At 39.1% G+C, this 15032-nt stretch overlaps 1 pseudogene; it reads right to left on the bottom strand.

The window, feature by feature from the left end:
* LOC142550061 (U-box domain-containing protein 52-like) overlaps positions 1-13466 on the bottom strand; it is a 31401-nt pseudogene extending 17935 nt beyond the window's left edge.
* Positions 13467-15032: the final 1566 nt, after the last annotated feature.

The following is a 15032-nucleotide window of genomic DNA, read 5'->3' as shown; positions in this document are numbered from 1 at the left end:
TCCAGCAGCAGGATGGCCCATTCTTCGAAAGTTTTGGGGTCTGGTTTTAATGGTTTTAGGACCTTTTAAGTGTTTATAATGTGTCGTAAGAAGTTAAAAAAATTGGTTAAGTTTATATTCGATTCGTTTTAAAACCGGAACTCTGGTCAAAGTTTTAAAACGAATTGGTTAAATTGTAAAATGAGCTCGAGTTTACGTCTAGGAATGATTTTAAATATTTTTTGAGACATTTTTAAGAGTTTGGTAAGTTTCGGATCAAAATAATGAGTTTTGGATTTATCCGAGATTTAATCGCCGCACAAAACGTTAATTAAAGAATTAATTGAAACGCTTAGATTTAAGCTTTCTATTATATTTAAGATCAAATAATTATTAGAAGTCTAATTTTTTAATTTGGAAATTTTATACTAAGGTTTGGTTTAATTCGGAATTAAAACGCATTAATATGTTATATTTAAAGATTAATTTAAAATTCATTGATTTAAGCCAAATAAAAATATGAAAAAATTCTTGTAGACTTAAATAATTATTTGGGACATATTAGAGACAATGGAATTAAGAAAATGTCAAAAACATGGAATTTTACGTCTAGGGAAAAAATGGAAATTTTTGGGTTCTACGGGTAAAATGGTCATTTTGCACCCGGGTGAGATTTTGGTCATGTCAGTACCCTGAGCACAAAAATTTAATATTTTAAATGTTTATGCATCATGTTCATGATTTTTACGTAATTACGATAAATACATTGCATGCTTGGTTTAAAGGAAAAGCTATGTATATGCATGTTTTTATTAAGTGGTGAATATGATGATATTTTTGAAGGATGAGAATTGGTTGTGACTGACGATGTATATGTATACGATGACATGAGATATGATGAGCTGAGGCCAAGGCTCAGTGGACGGGTAATGCTGACGCTGATGTCCCCGCTGCCGGGTACCACAGTTTTATAGATGGATCCATCGAATAGAGCTGATACGAAAGTCATAACTAATGAACAAATTCAATTAAAAGAAAATGTATACGTTTAAGATGACATGATTTAACACGTATGTGCTGATACGATGATATATGCTATGATTATTACCATGTTTTGAAAGGACACGTTTACTTATACGATTTTTACTGCAGACATGAAATGTATGTTGATTATGCTATTTTTCACTGCTGTGTGCTACGTATATGTACTTGTTATTACTGGTACAGGTGTGTTGAGTCTTTAGACTCACTAGACGTGTGTGATGCAGGTGAGCTTGATGCTGAGAAGACTGGAGGTGCTGAACTCTGAGTAGGCAGCTCTAGTGTGGTGACCCGAGGACCGCAAGTTTTCTGCATTATGATTTACGAGTTTTGAGAGCATACCAACATTTTCTTACGTTGATGATTTTAAAATTTTATATGTTTATGTTTACGTATGATATTAGACGAGTTTGGTTTTTTTTTAAACTGCGTTATTTTTACTGTCAAATATTTAAGATCATTTTTAAATCTTATATTTTTCTGTACAGCGCATGCCTGCGAAATGTTTAAATGATATTTTGAAAATTCGAGCTTTTTTTAAAAAAAATATTTCCGTATTTTTAAATGAGTAGACGTTTCACGAACTGACCAGTTACTAATACCTAAACTAAAGCTATCAAAGACGTAAACTGAAAAGCCAACTGATTGCGCGAAACTGAATCAGTTCAACTTATATATTGTAAACCAGTCAACTGATTGTCCAGTTGATAGGTGGTTCTGCAGAAGACCTTCAGAAGCTGGACCAACTGATGAAGAATCCAGCTGACCAGTTCAATTGAAAGAGTGAAATCAGTTCAATTGAAGAGTCAACTGATTTCACTAGCCCAACTGAATACCAGTTCAACTGACCAGTCAGAGCATCAGTTCGGAATCAATCAGTTTGCAGAAAACGACAAGCTTATCAAAGGTGGAATCCAGCTGCGCATATTAAGGAAAAACAATTGTACTATCAATAGTATAATAATGGACGTTGCAGCAAAGTTTAAAGTCAAAATGTTCCAGAATGGCTGTCGGAAAAGTCGAGACACAAATTTCAAGGAACGCATTCAAGCTGCAACGATCACATGTGATGAGTCCTAATGTAAGGTCGCATTACTGCTATAAATACAGACCAAGACCATCAACAAAGACAGAGGTGGAAAAACAAGAGAGAAAAGAAAGGGCACGCTTATTGTATATCAGTTTACAAAGAAGTAATCAGCCCAGTCGAGGGAGCACTTCAAGTTATATCAGCTTAGTGTAGAAGCTTATTTCCCTCAGTGTGTGAGAAACATTTCGGGTTGTTTTCAGATATCAGTTCTCACACACACACACACCACCACTCAAATATCGTCTTGAAAAAAAATGTAAAACTTGTATATGTAGTCTTTGACACATAGACGTTAAACAAGCGTTGGCTGGAAGATTATGTCTTTAGTCTAGACTAGGAGTACAGTTAGGCAGTGGGTAAGTCCTAAGCTGGGTGGATTTGTACAAGGGTGTTTTATAAATCAAAGTCTTCTAGTAGATCCTACCCGAGGTGGTAGAATGGGTGACGTAGAAGCAGTTTAAGTCTCCGAACATCCATAAACATATCTTGTGTATTAACTGCTTAACTCTGTTTTTTAAACTGACTTGATCAGTTCAGTTCTGTCCATCGCTGAACTGATAGAGGCCAGAACTGATTTCCAATATTTCAGTCGATCAGTTTATAGAAGTCTTTAGTTTTTAAAATCTTTCAGTTTTTCTTAACGAATTATTACTTCGAGTGTTTTCCGCTTGGTTTGAAACCAATCTCGATCTAATTCATCGATGTGTACATTTTTAGAACACGAACTATTGCAACTCATTGAGAGTATTGTGTTTGAAGCACCCTCACACATGCCCGAACCGATCCATCAGATTTGAATAGAAACCTGCTTAAAATATCCAGTGTACTTCCTAATGAGTTTCATGATCTTACGTTGCGAAGCAGACCTCATGGTACCTACTGTATATTCAATGACTTTATCAATGCATCTTACATGAATATACAGACAAGGTAGAATACCATTATTGGATAAAACCGTAAAATATTATTAAAATAAATATTGTTTTACATTAGAGTCAATAAAATCTCAAGCCAGAAGTTGACTTGCTGAGCACATATTCTAATACTTTCATGGATCTCTTTTTAGTTACACGCGATATAGGGAAACTAGCTGATGTAGTGCATGCCATCATGTGTCATATGTGAATATGGTAAACAAAAGGACCAAAGGGGACGGATTAGTTGCTTTAGAGGCAAGACAATTACTTTAGTTCTATATTATTATGAATTCATCAGCATGTTTGGGGCACATTTTTTGAGCGGTAACTTTACTTCTTCAAATATTTGCAAGTGGTTAAATGAAGTCGAGAGAATCGTTCTATTTCACATCCGGCGCAACAGAGATGTTGAATAAATTAATTAGTTTTAACAACAATTTCAGTCCTCTTCCTTGTGCCACTGAAAGAGCCGGATAAATGTGGCCTATAAAGGAAAAATTAGTTTCTAACTTTTCACACCAAGCTATACTGATAACTTCACTGGGGTCAAATTAATTGAAATCTAATATCCATTTTCTTAGTATTAGCATTTAAAATTCTATTCTCATATTCTGAATATACTCTCTTTTTTTGTTGTATGTATGAATGAGTCAATGACATAATATGAGAGCCTCATACTAACTATTTACAATCAGAGTTTGACTGCAGCATGAATCAACACATTTAGTTTCATTCCAACTATAAACAATGGCAATAGAAAGGCCTCCTGCTTGTCCAGGAACAAACATGATCAGTATCTCTAGCTATACCTGTATTGCATAAAATAAGCTTCACATCATTTAAGCGCGAGCTCGATTTTGTCTAATATAGTTATGTTATAAATAATCACTAAAAGAAAAATATACGAGGCAATTTGACTATTAGTTCATTGCTGATTGTTTTCCAAGATTTTGTCAATTTTCCTTCTAGCAAACTTTTGGTGGTAGCCTCTGTGGGAAAACGTGAAAAAATGGAAAGCGAGTTAGATGCCATTAATTATCTTGACAGAAAGGATACTTTCTGGTTTTGAAGATTAGTTTTATATCATATGTACATATACCTTCAGTTAGCTCCTGGTAGAGATGCATAACTTGAACTCTGCTTTGGATTGCTACCTTTGAAGTGTGGTTGAGGGTCACTCTTGATTTGTTGTAGAAATTTTGTACATTTTTTTATTGTTATTTAGAAAACAAACCAAGTTTACTAAATTTAAAAGTCCCCTAATTTGATTGAGAAGAATTATATATATTTTTTTGTAGAATTGAATATAAAGTGTTTTTTCTTTTTTATATATTCTTGGACCTCTATTGAGCAATTAATTCCATATACCCAAGAACAGTTTTCGGCAGATACTGGATAGTATTCCCACTAAAATGATTAAAATTGACCTTTATTTCCATGCATAGTCAGTTGTGAAGAATTAACTAAAAGTTGTAAATGGTCCAAGTAACTGACCTTAGTAGTAGCAGCAAGGTTGTGACTCGGTGGAGCTGCACTTGTAGCCACCAGAAAATGAGTCATGTTTTCTTCAGCAAATTCTCTCAATCTATTAATCTCTGGTAAAACGATCTTTCAAGGTCTGGTCTGTCTTTCCGCCTTAGTTCTGCACATTGGATTCCAAGTTTTGCAATTGTTAAGGTCTCTTCTACAGGTCAATCTGGAACTGAAGAATCCAACATCTCCACCAATGTCCCCTTCTCAATCGCCCGTGAAATATGGTGAGTTGAGCCCATTGCTGGTTTTGCTGTTAGTATTTGTAGAAGCACGACCCCTAACGAATATATGTCCGATTTCACTCCAAGCATGCCAGTTTGCTGATATTCAGGATCAATATAGCAGAAAGTTCCAGCTGTTGATGTCATTCGGTATTGTGTTACACCATCTGCTACATTAGGAGGGACGAGTCTTGCCAATCCAACATCACCAATTTTGCTCACATAGTTCTGGTCGAGAAGAATGTTTCCCGGTTTAAGGTCTCGATGGACCAAAGGCTCTGGCTTTGTCTGGTGGATAAAGTGTAGGCCTGTGGTTATCTCTGTAGCAATTCTAAACCGAAGTTGCCATGTGAGGGGGCCAGTGTTATCTCTCCTGAAAAGACGATAACGCCCACTCACAATGGAGAGGGTATGGGGAGTTCAATTTTTTGAACGCCCCTGTGTCAGTTTGCTTTTTAGAAACCGTCGCTGATTTGCTGACACGCGGGTCCCACGTGTTTTGAATTATTTTAATTATATTTTATATTTTATGAACGCCCCTCTGTCCGGTTATTTTCTAATAAAATTGGACATTTAGCGACGGTTCACGTGACAAATTGGTACAACGATGAAGGTGACGAACCCGCACAACCCGTCCAGGGCTCAAACCGAGGATTTCATGAATATCTCCGAACAAATTCCGAAATACGTGAAACTCATGTCCATCACCAACTTCGTGCCGACTTAGTTGAACATATTTGGTCACAATACAACAACAATCCTTGAATTAGTATTTTGCATCTTCTCTTAAGTTTAATTTATTTTCTTTTATTTTTATAGCAAGTGTTATTTATTATTATATGTTGTACCGTTTTATTTTAGGCTTATAATAAATTTTTAATTTGAAATAAGTGACACTCATAAAATTAAATTATTTTACGTACTAAATATATAAAAACATATTATTATTAATATAAAATAATAATAATTTAAATTTTTTAAAAATTTGGAAATTGAATTTATTTAATTTAAAGTAAGAATAAGATGAATTAGTGGACAACGGGACCTACAAATAATGAGTGTGAATGTTAAAATGAATGTGGGAGAATAGATGTGTTAATGTAATGTATATGTGGCATGTGGACCCTACGATTTTTGATGAGGTGATGGATGTTATAACACTCGCAAATGCGGGTGCGCTCAGAAATGGTCAAAGAACACGGTTGCAGAAGTACTATCATTACCTCTTGTTGAAACTGTGATCTTCCTTGAGCAGCATCGGGACGCAAGACCTTAATTGCCACCGGAGTATGATCAAGGTGACACTTATAGACCGGACCATAGCCACCTTCACCGATTTTACGAGGTTCAGCAAAATACTCGGTAGACTCTTCGATTTCTTCAATGGTGCGTCTTCTGTATCTTAATGGTGATATATTTACTGCTCTCTCCTTTTCTGAATCTTTAAGTGCGCTCATTTCTATGCTAACTCTTTTCTGGGACTCCATTTCTGCAACTCTCTGAGCTGATTGAGCATTCTCCATGCCTGCTTTATATTTAGCTTTCTCTTGTTCAGCAGTAACTCGTGCTGCTTCTTCTCCCTGTCGAGCTTCTTCTAGTCTTCGCTCTTCTTCTAATCTCCACCGATGAAGTTCCACTGCCTGCATATAAAATCATTTTAAAAACCTATTTACACTGTCATAGAACAATCAAATCAAATGCCCTTGATACAACCTTTTGTTTAGCAGTTAGAGCTTCCTTACATGCAGTGCTGTACATATCCATAGTTTTCTGCAACTCTAGCTTCAGCCTTCTCATTTCGGCTTCAACGTCATCCTGGATCATTGTTAGAATCAAAGAATATATTTTAGGATCAGATTTAATAATAATGAGATTATGAAGTATATATGAGACAATTTTATGGTGATTTAGTTATAGAAGGTGCTTCCTATAATCATCTGCATGCAGAGATGATGGTATATTAAATTATTATATATTCACTAATAAAGTTCCAATCTCGTAAATCTAGTTTGTTTATGTTGTATTGTATATTATTCTATTTCTATTGTTTAGTATACAACAACGATCAAAATATACAAGCATTGTTTATGATTGTGAACATTTACCAACATCAACATCTGGAATCACGATTACTTACATTTTCGACAGACGATGACGAAAAATCGGTGAAAGAACTGAATTCACTCCCCTTAGCCCCTGAGCGGACTGATCCCAAGCTACTATCAGAGCTGGTTGACACCCTCGAGGTCCGACATGAGTCAAAGTTATCGAAAAGCACACCTGAAACTCGATCTGTGCTTTGCCTTTCAGAGCTTATGAATGATATATCAGTATCGGCTTCTGAGAGATCCCCTATCCAGTTTCCTGTGTACCCTCTTCCCCTTGGAAATGGAGACCTGTGTAACATATGTTTGTGTGTGTGTGTATTAAGTATTAGGCTAACATATCTTATTCAATCTTTGTTAATTAGTATGATTTTATTGTAATCTTCTCTTTTAGGATAGTTAGCTAAATTAGATTATCCTCCGTATATTCTTGTAATCCTCTCAATTAGGATAGCTATCTATTTTAGAATTCTATAGGTGTATATATTGATGTATCCTTCAACTAATGAAGTGTGTGAATATATTATTTCCTTCAACCTCTTTATAGTATTAGAGCAACTAGCTCAAGCTCCAATCAAGTTTTAGCAAACAAAACCCACCGCTTCACTTTCACCTTTCCTCCATTTTTTTTTCCCAGCCCAAAGCCTATCCAATGTCTTCACCGACTCATGACTCCTTTTCTGAGGTCACACGTAGTGTCAGCAGAAATGCCAATACCACAGCATCACGCCCCATCATATCGTTTAATATTGCTGCACAAGCTCCATTAAAGTTGACAGCTTCAAATTATCTTTCATGGCGCCTACAGTTTACCACCCTTCTCACCGGCTATGATCTGCTCGGATTTGTTGATGGCACTCACCCGTGTCCTGAGCACATCATCACGGTCAATGGTGTTCCCACTGTCAATCCCGCACATCACGACTGGATCTGTCAAGATCAACTCATCTTGAATGCTATTATTGGTTCATTATCTCCTTCATTAATCCCGTTTATCGTGACTGCCCGTACATCCTCTGATGCTTGCTCCACTTTTGCTCTCACATATGGCAAACCAACTCGTGGTCGCATAACGCAACTAAAAACACAAATCAGCCACCCGATGAAGGGATCCCAGACAATCACTGAATTTATGCAAAATGTCAAAACAAAAGCAGATGAACTTTCCTTGATGAATGCTCCCGTTGATATTGAAGATCTTACTATTAAAATTCTTGAAGGCCTTGACGATGAATACAGAGAATTAGCCCGAGCCATACAAGCACGAGAGACAGCCATCTCTTTTGAAGAATTGCATGAAAAACTTCTCAATCATGAAGCTTTTCTCGCTGCTAAAAAGGACATTCACATCCATCTTCCGGCCACTGCCAACACCATCGCCAAGGCTGCCACATCGCACAAGCCAAATTACCGCGCGTCCAACCCATCTAACACCAGTCACTCTCGATCTACAGGTGCATGGGCTCATCGTTCATCGCAACCACCGACTCAACGTACTCCTCGCCCTTACCTCGGACGCTATCAGCTGTGTGACGAGCAAGGACACTCTGCCAAGAGATGTCCAAATCTCAAATCCCTTTCGTGGCAACACTATGCACCTTCGCAGCCTCCCACCAAGGTGCCATATGCTAGCCCTCAGGCCCATGCTGCCGCCCATACTGCTGCCCATACTTCAGCTTCTTCTGATTGGATTCTAGACTCAGGCGCCACCCATCACGTGGCCACAGATCTTGCTAACCTTTCTTTTCACTCTCCTTATATTGGGTCTGATGATGTAGTCGTTGGTAACGGCGCAGGTTTGAAAATAACACATACCGGCTCTCTTTCTCCATCATACAATCCTTCATCCCTTAAATTTTCTAATGCTCTTTGTGTACCGTCAATGCACAAAAATCTCTTATCTGTTTCCCAACTATGTACCACTAACAATGTCATTGTTGTTTTTACTCCGACCCATTTTCAGGTGAAGGATTCCCGCACGAGGGCCATCCTCCATCAAGGACCACTTAAAGACGGCATCTACTCTTGGTCTCCGTCTTCGGGAAAGACAACATCACCACTAGCCTTTCCGCTGTCTCATGTGTCTTTTTCCTTATGGCATAATCGTCTAGGTCATCCGTCCAATAAAGTTATGCGTCATTTGTTATCTTCTAAGCTAGTGTCTTTCCCCCCTAGGCAGTCACTCGACTTCAATTGTAATTCTTGTCACTGCAATAAAAGTCATAAATTACCTTTTCATGATTCTTCTCTTCGCTCCAACTCTCCACTTGAATTGGTTTTTTCGGATGTTTGGACCTCTCCGATAGTCTCTTATGATGGTTACAAGTACTACGTAGTTTTTCTCGATCATTATACCAAATATATTTGGCTCTATCCCCTCAAACATAAATCTGATGTCCTCCCTGTATTTAAATGCTTTAAATTCATTGTCGAAAAACGATTCAACAAACCCCTCATCACTCTCTATACAGATAATGGCGGAGAATATATTGCCCTCAAAACCTTTCTCCAAACTCATGGTATATCGCACCTGACCACTCCCCCACACACACCAGAACATAATGGTTTTTCATAACGCCGACACCGCCACATTGTCGAAACAGGTTCCACATTACTTCAACAAGCTTCTATTCCTTCCTCATTTTGGCCATTTGCCTTTGCCACGGCAGTCTATCTTATTAACCGTATGCCCAAACACAATCTCTCCATGATGTCGTCCTTTGAGTGCCTCTATCGCACTCCTCCCAACCTCTCTCGACTCCGAGTCTTTGGGTGTCTCTGTTATCCCTGGCTGCGCCCATACACATCCCACAAATTGGAGTCTCGATCACTCCCATGTGTCTTTCTAGGTTACTCTCTCACTCAAAGTGCGTACCTTTGTTATGAGCTTTCCTCTCATAAAATTTATGTCTCCCGGCATGTTGTCTTTGTCGAATCTGAGTTTCCTTTTCCCTCGTCCTCTCCGGCTAGTGTTTCTTCTCATAGTAGACCACAGGATGTGCCACCGTCTGTGGTGGTTCAGGAGGCTGTCGTGCCGGGTCGCCCTTCACCAACCACTCAACCTGCCAATTCCACCATCGTGACCGTAACTCCATCTTCTCACCCAACCCTACCCGAGACAGCTTCAACAAATTCCTCACCTGTTACCATCCAACCAACTTCTCCTCTCCGAGAACCACCTGTTCAAACACCACCACCCCCATCCCAACACACAATGGTCACTCGGTCACAACACAACATCTTCAAACCAAATCCCAAGTACAGCCTCACCATTACCACCCTCCCAGCTGACTCTGAACCAACCTCTCACACCCAGGCCTTAAAAGACCCTCGGTGGCGTGCCGCTATGTCTGAAGAATTCAATGCTCTTCTTCGCAATAGAACCTGGGACTTGGTTCCTCCAAATCCTTCCTAAAATCTTGTTGGTTGCAAATGGGTTTTTCGTATTAAACGAAACCCTGATGGATCAGTTGATCGCTACAAGGCTCGACTCGTCGCAAAGGGTTTCCATCAACGCCCGGGAGTTGACTATCATGAAACCTTTAGCCCGGTGGCTAAACCAACGACAGTACGTGTACTTCTCTCTTTAGCTGTCTCTCGTGGTTGGTCTCTTCGTCAGATGGACGTTAATAATGCATTTCTACATGGCCATTTGAATGAGGAGGTTTATATGGCTCAGTCTCTGGGTTTTGTTGCTCCAGATTTGTCCTCTCATGTGTGCAGTCTCCGTAAAGCCATCTATGGTCTTAAACAAGCACCTCGTGCTTGGTACCATGAACTTCGTCAATTTCTTCTTGATGTTGGGTTTACAAATTCAAAATCTGACACCTCCCTTTTCATTTATCGGCGCTCAACCACCACTATGTATCTCCTTGTATATGTTGATGATTTGATCCTCACAGGAAATGATACTTCGGTCATCCAAAATTTTGTTCAGCAGTTGGGTTCTCGTTTTTCAATCAAGGATCTGGGCCACCTATCGTACTTCCTTGGCGTTGAGGTTGTTTGTTGTTCTGGAGGCCTACGCCTTACTCAGCAGAAATATCTACTCGACATTCTTTCCAAGCACAAAATGGACACTTCTAATCCTGTACAAACGCCTTTGGCCACTTCCTCCTCTCTGTGCCTTAATGACGGGTCACCGCCTGCAGATGCAACCCTCTATCGACAAGTAGTTGGTAGTTTACAATATTTGCTCATCAGTCGTCCTGACATTGTATTTGCTGTCAACAAGCTATCTCAGTTTATGCATGCCCCCACAGCCACTCACTGGGGTGCGGTTAAGCGTCTTCTTCGCTATCTAAATGGTACAAGAACTTATGGCATTCGCTTGCAATGCCATGCCTCATTGTCACTTCACGCTTTCTGTGATGTCGATTGGGCTGGTAATCCAGATGATCGGACATCTACAGGTGCCTATGTTGTTTTTCTTGGTCCTAATCCAATCTCTTGGAGTTCTAAGAAACAAAGATCGGTTGCTCGCTCTTCCACAGAAGCTGAATATAGGGCCATTGCATCGACTGCAGCAGAAATTCAATGGATTCGTTCTCTCCTTGATGAACTTAGTGTCTCTGTCAGTTCTCCACCGACGCTTTACAGTGACAACATTGGTGCAACGTACTTATGTGCAAACCTGGTATTTCATTCTCGCATGAAGCACATTGCTTTGGACTATCATTTTGTTCGAGAACTCGTGCAGAATGGAAATCTCAGAGTATCTCATGTTTTCTCTGCTGATCAGCTGGCCGATGCACTAACCAAGCCACTTGCTCGCTATCGGCTCAAGGATCTTTCATTCAAGATTGGTGTCACCGTTGGAGCACCAACTTGAGGGGGCCTATTAGGCTAACATATCTTATTCAATCTTTGTTAATTAGTATGATTTTATTGTAATCTTCTCTTTTAGGATAATTAGCTAAATTAGATTATCCTCCGTATATTTTTGTAATCCTCTCAATTAGGATAGCTATCTATTTTAGAATTCTATAGGTGTATATATTGATGTATCCTTCAACTAATGAAGTGTGTGAATATATTATTTCCTTCAACCTCTTTATTAAGGACTTGGAATATTTCGTCTAGATATTGTAGGATACTTTAATGGTATAAAATATTAAACTCTAATATTAGAAAAAAAGGAACAGAATATTACTTGACTATATCAGGGTCATCAACTACAGACTTCGGCGGTGTCTTTTCTCTCCCTGTTCAACGTTTCATGAGCTCATAAACAAAATAAACGACAAAACGTAACATTGTTTATGAATCAAACAAAGACAAACATCTCACACTAGGCAAACGTTTAGGGTGCTGGTCAGCGGAAGTATTATCATTATCCTTCTCCTGCATTTTGTGTATTTGAGATGCAAGAGGGGACGTGAATGGCGCAAGACGAGAAGCATTTCTCACGGAAGAGATCTTTGACTTCGAGATGACGTAAACTGTACAAAAATCTGGTGGGCTGTTGGAGACACTGGTGGGAATGTCTACGGTTTTCAATCGTCTGTCGAAACAAAGAATGTTGTTGAGCTAGTGGTTACCACTTACAATAGTTAATACAAGCCCACAACGCTCAATCAGGCTGAGTCCTTTTGCCTAAATGAAAAATCATGGTGCAGCCTTCGATTAAGCATGCACCTTGGGGATGAAGAATGAGTCTTGGTGCATTTAAAGGCACAAGTCTCGCCTTGCGCCTAGACTTCATGACACAAAGGCACCTTATTGCGCATTGAGCCCCTTGTAATAAAAGAGGTAGTAGTATGACATATATCAATGCAAGACCAGGAACTTACTTGATAAAGCCATGTCGGGATGCTCCAAGAACTAAGTTTTCGATTGCACCATGTGCAACGTATTCTGTTATAGCTTTCGGTACATCGGTATCCTCCAGCACCACATCAAAGCACTGTATCTGTTGAAAAGAACGACGGACGATTAGATTATCGCATATAGCGCTGGTCGAAAACAAAGAGCAGTATTGATTCCAGCTTTACATCTTTCCTAGTGCAGAAGCAATGGAAAGTGAGGAATAGCTCCTTGGTTTGTTTTTCAAGAACTTGCTTATAGGCAAATGTGGCTCCATTAAGATCATGAATCGCATAATTGTTCCTGTTGTGAAATAATCACAGCACTTCTCGATTATGAAGAATCCAAGAACTCAATCAAACACGCTAAAACGAAGAATTCAGAATCTTGTTGCATAAGTTGAGAAACACAAGAATTATAGTGGTTCGGCCAATAGCCTACATCCACTTTAGATCCAGGAGCAATCGATCTTATTCATATTCACAAAATTGAATTTACAGAGGGAAAGCTTCTGTCAAGAAGATGAAAATAATTGCAGATGCAAGCTGGAATGATAGAAACCCGAAAGAGACCTACACATTTATTACATCAGCCCTACATATATACAAGTCAAGTGGGTAACGACTTCTTAACTGCTAATCCTTTATTTAGCCAACTATCCATCCTATCAATCTTCATCTTGACTCGAGTTGACCTGTTCATGCTTTTGAGAGCTGGATATAATACATCGGTCAATGGTCAACAAGCCTCCACCTGAACGATGCATTAACTCCATCTCCTTCCTCCTGGTTCTGTCACTTCTTCATCTAAGGTGGTCTACCAACTCTGAGCAGTGCTCGGCAATGTTGAAACTTTATACCAGTCACCACCTTGGTTAGCATGTCAGCAGGATTGTCCTCAGTGGCAATTTTCTGAATCTTGATTTTTCCTTCAGACACCACATCTCGTATGAAATGAAATCTTACCTCAATGTGTTTGGTCCTCTCATGATAAACCGGATTTTTGGCCAGTTGTACCGCCCCTTGACTATCACACCAAACCACAGCCTTAGTTGTATTTTCTTCCAACTCTTCAACCAAGCCTTTGATCCACAAAGCTTCTTTGAATGCTTCAGTTGCTGCTATATACTCGTATTCAGTGGTAGATAGAGCTACAATTGGTTGAAGTGTTGATTTCCAACTAACCATGTTCCCGTATAATGTAAAAACATATCCGGTTTGTGATCTTCTTTTATCTTTATCTCCTGCAAAATCAGAATCCACGTACCCAAACACCTTCTCACATTTATTCCATTTATCACTGTAATTCAACCCAACTTCATAAGACCCTTTTAAATATCTCAAGACCCACTTCACAGCACGCCAATGCTCACGGCCCAGATTGGACATATATCTACTGATTAGACTTGAAGCATATGCAATGTCAGGCCGAGTGCTGACCATTGCATACATTATGCTTCCAGTAGCACTTGAATAAGGGATTTTCTTCATATCAGATACTTCATCCTCAAATTTAGGACTTTGTTCAGTTGACAGTTTGAAGTGTGCACCAATGGGAGTAGTTACTGATTTAGAATTCAACATGTTGAATTTATTGAGAACTTTTGAAATGTATCCTTGTTGTGTGATATATAACAACCCCCTTTCCATGTTTCTATATATATCGATTCCCAGAATTTTTGAGGCTTGACCCAAGTCTTTCATTTCGAACTCAGAACTTAGGAGATCCTTTAAAGAGTCAATTTCCATCACACTATTGCTTGCAATTAGCATATCATCCACGTATAACGCGAGATAAACTCTGGTCCCACCTTTCTGTCTTTTATGATAGAAGCAACTATCATAATGGCTTCTTAGATATCCATTGTCAACCATAAAATTGTCGAACCTCAAGTACCTTTGCCTAGGTGATTGTTTCAGCCCATATAAGGATCTTTTGAGAAGACAAACCTTGTTTTCATTTCTTCCTTCACATAGCCCTCCGGTTGTGACATATATATTGTCTCTTCTAGTTCACCATGTAGAAACGCTGTTTTTACGTCCATTTGTTGCAGCTCAAGGTCATGGACTGCTACCATGGAAATTAGGACTCGGAGGGATGTGTGCTTTACCACGGGTGAAAATATTTCATTGAAGTCGACTCCCTCTCGTTGGGTGTATCCTTTGGCTACTAGTCTGGCTTTGTATTTTGTCCTTTCAACTCCGGGAATTTCATCTTTAATCTTGTAGACCCACTTGCATCCGATTAACTTTTGGTTATCTGACTTGTCCACAAGGATCCAAGTATCATTCTTGTGTAGAGATTTGATCTCCTCATCCATTGCTAACTGCCACAGCTCACT

The sequence above is a fragment of the Primulina tabacum genome, chromosome 6 (genome assembly GCF_025594145.1).
Source record: "Primulina tabacum isolate GXHZ01 chromosome 6, ASM2559414v2, whole genome shotgun sequence".
Lineage (NCBI taxonomy): Eukaryota > Viridiplantae > Streptophyta > Magnoliopsida > Lamiales > Gesneriaceae > Primulina > Primulina tabacum.
The sequence above is the reverse complement of the archived record's forward strand: the minus strand, read 5'-3'. Positions and strand labels throughout refer to the sequence as shown.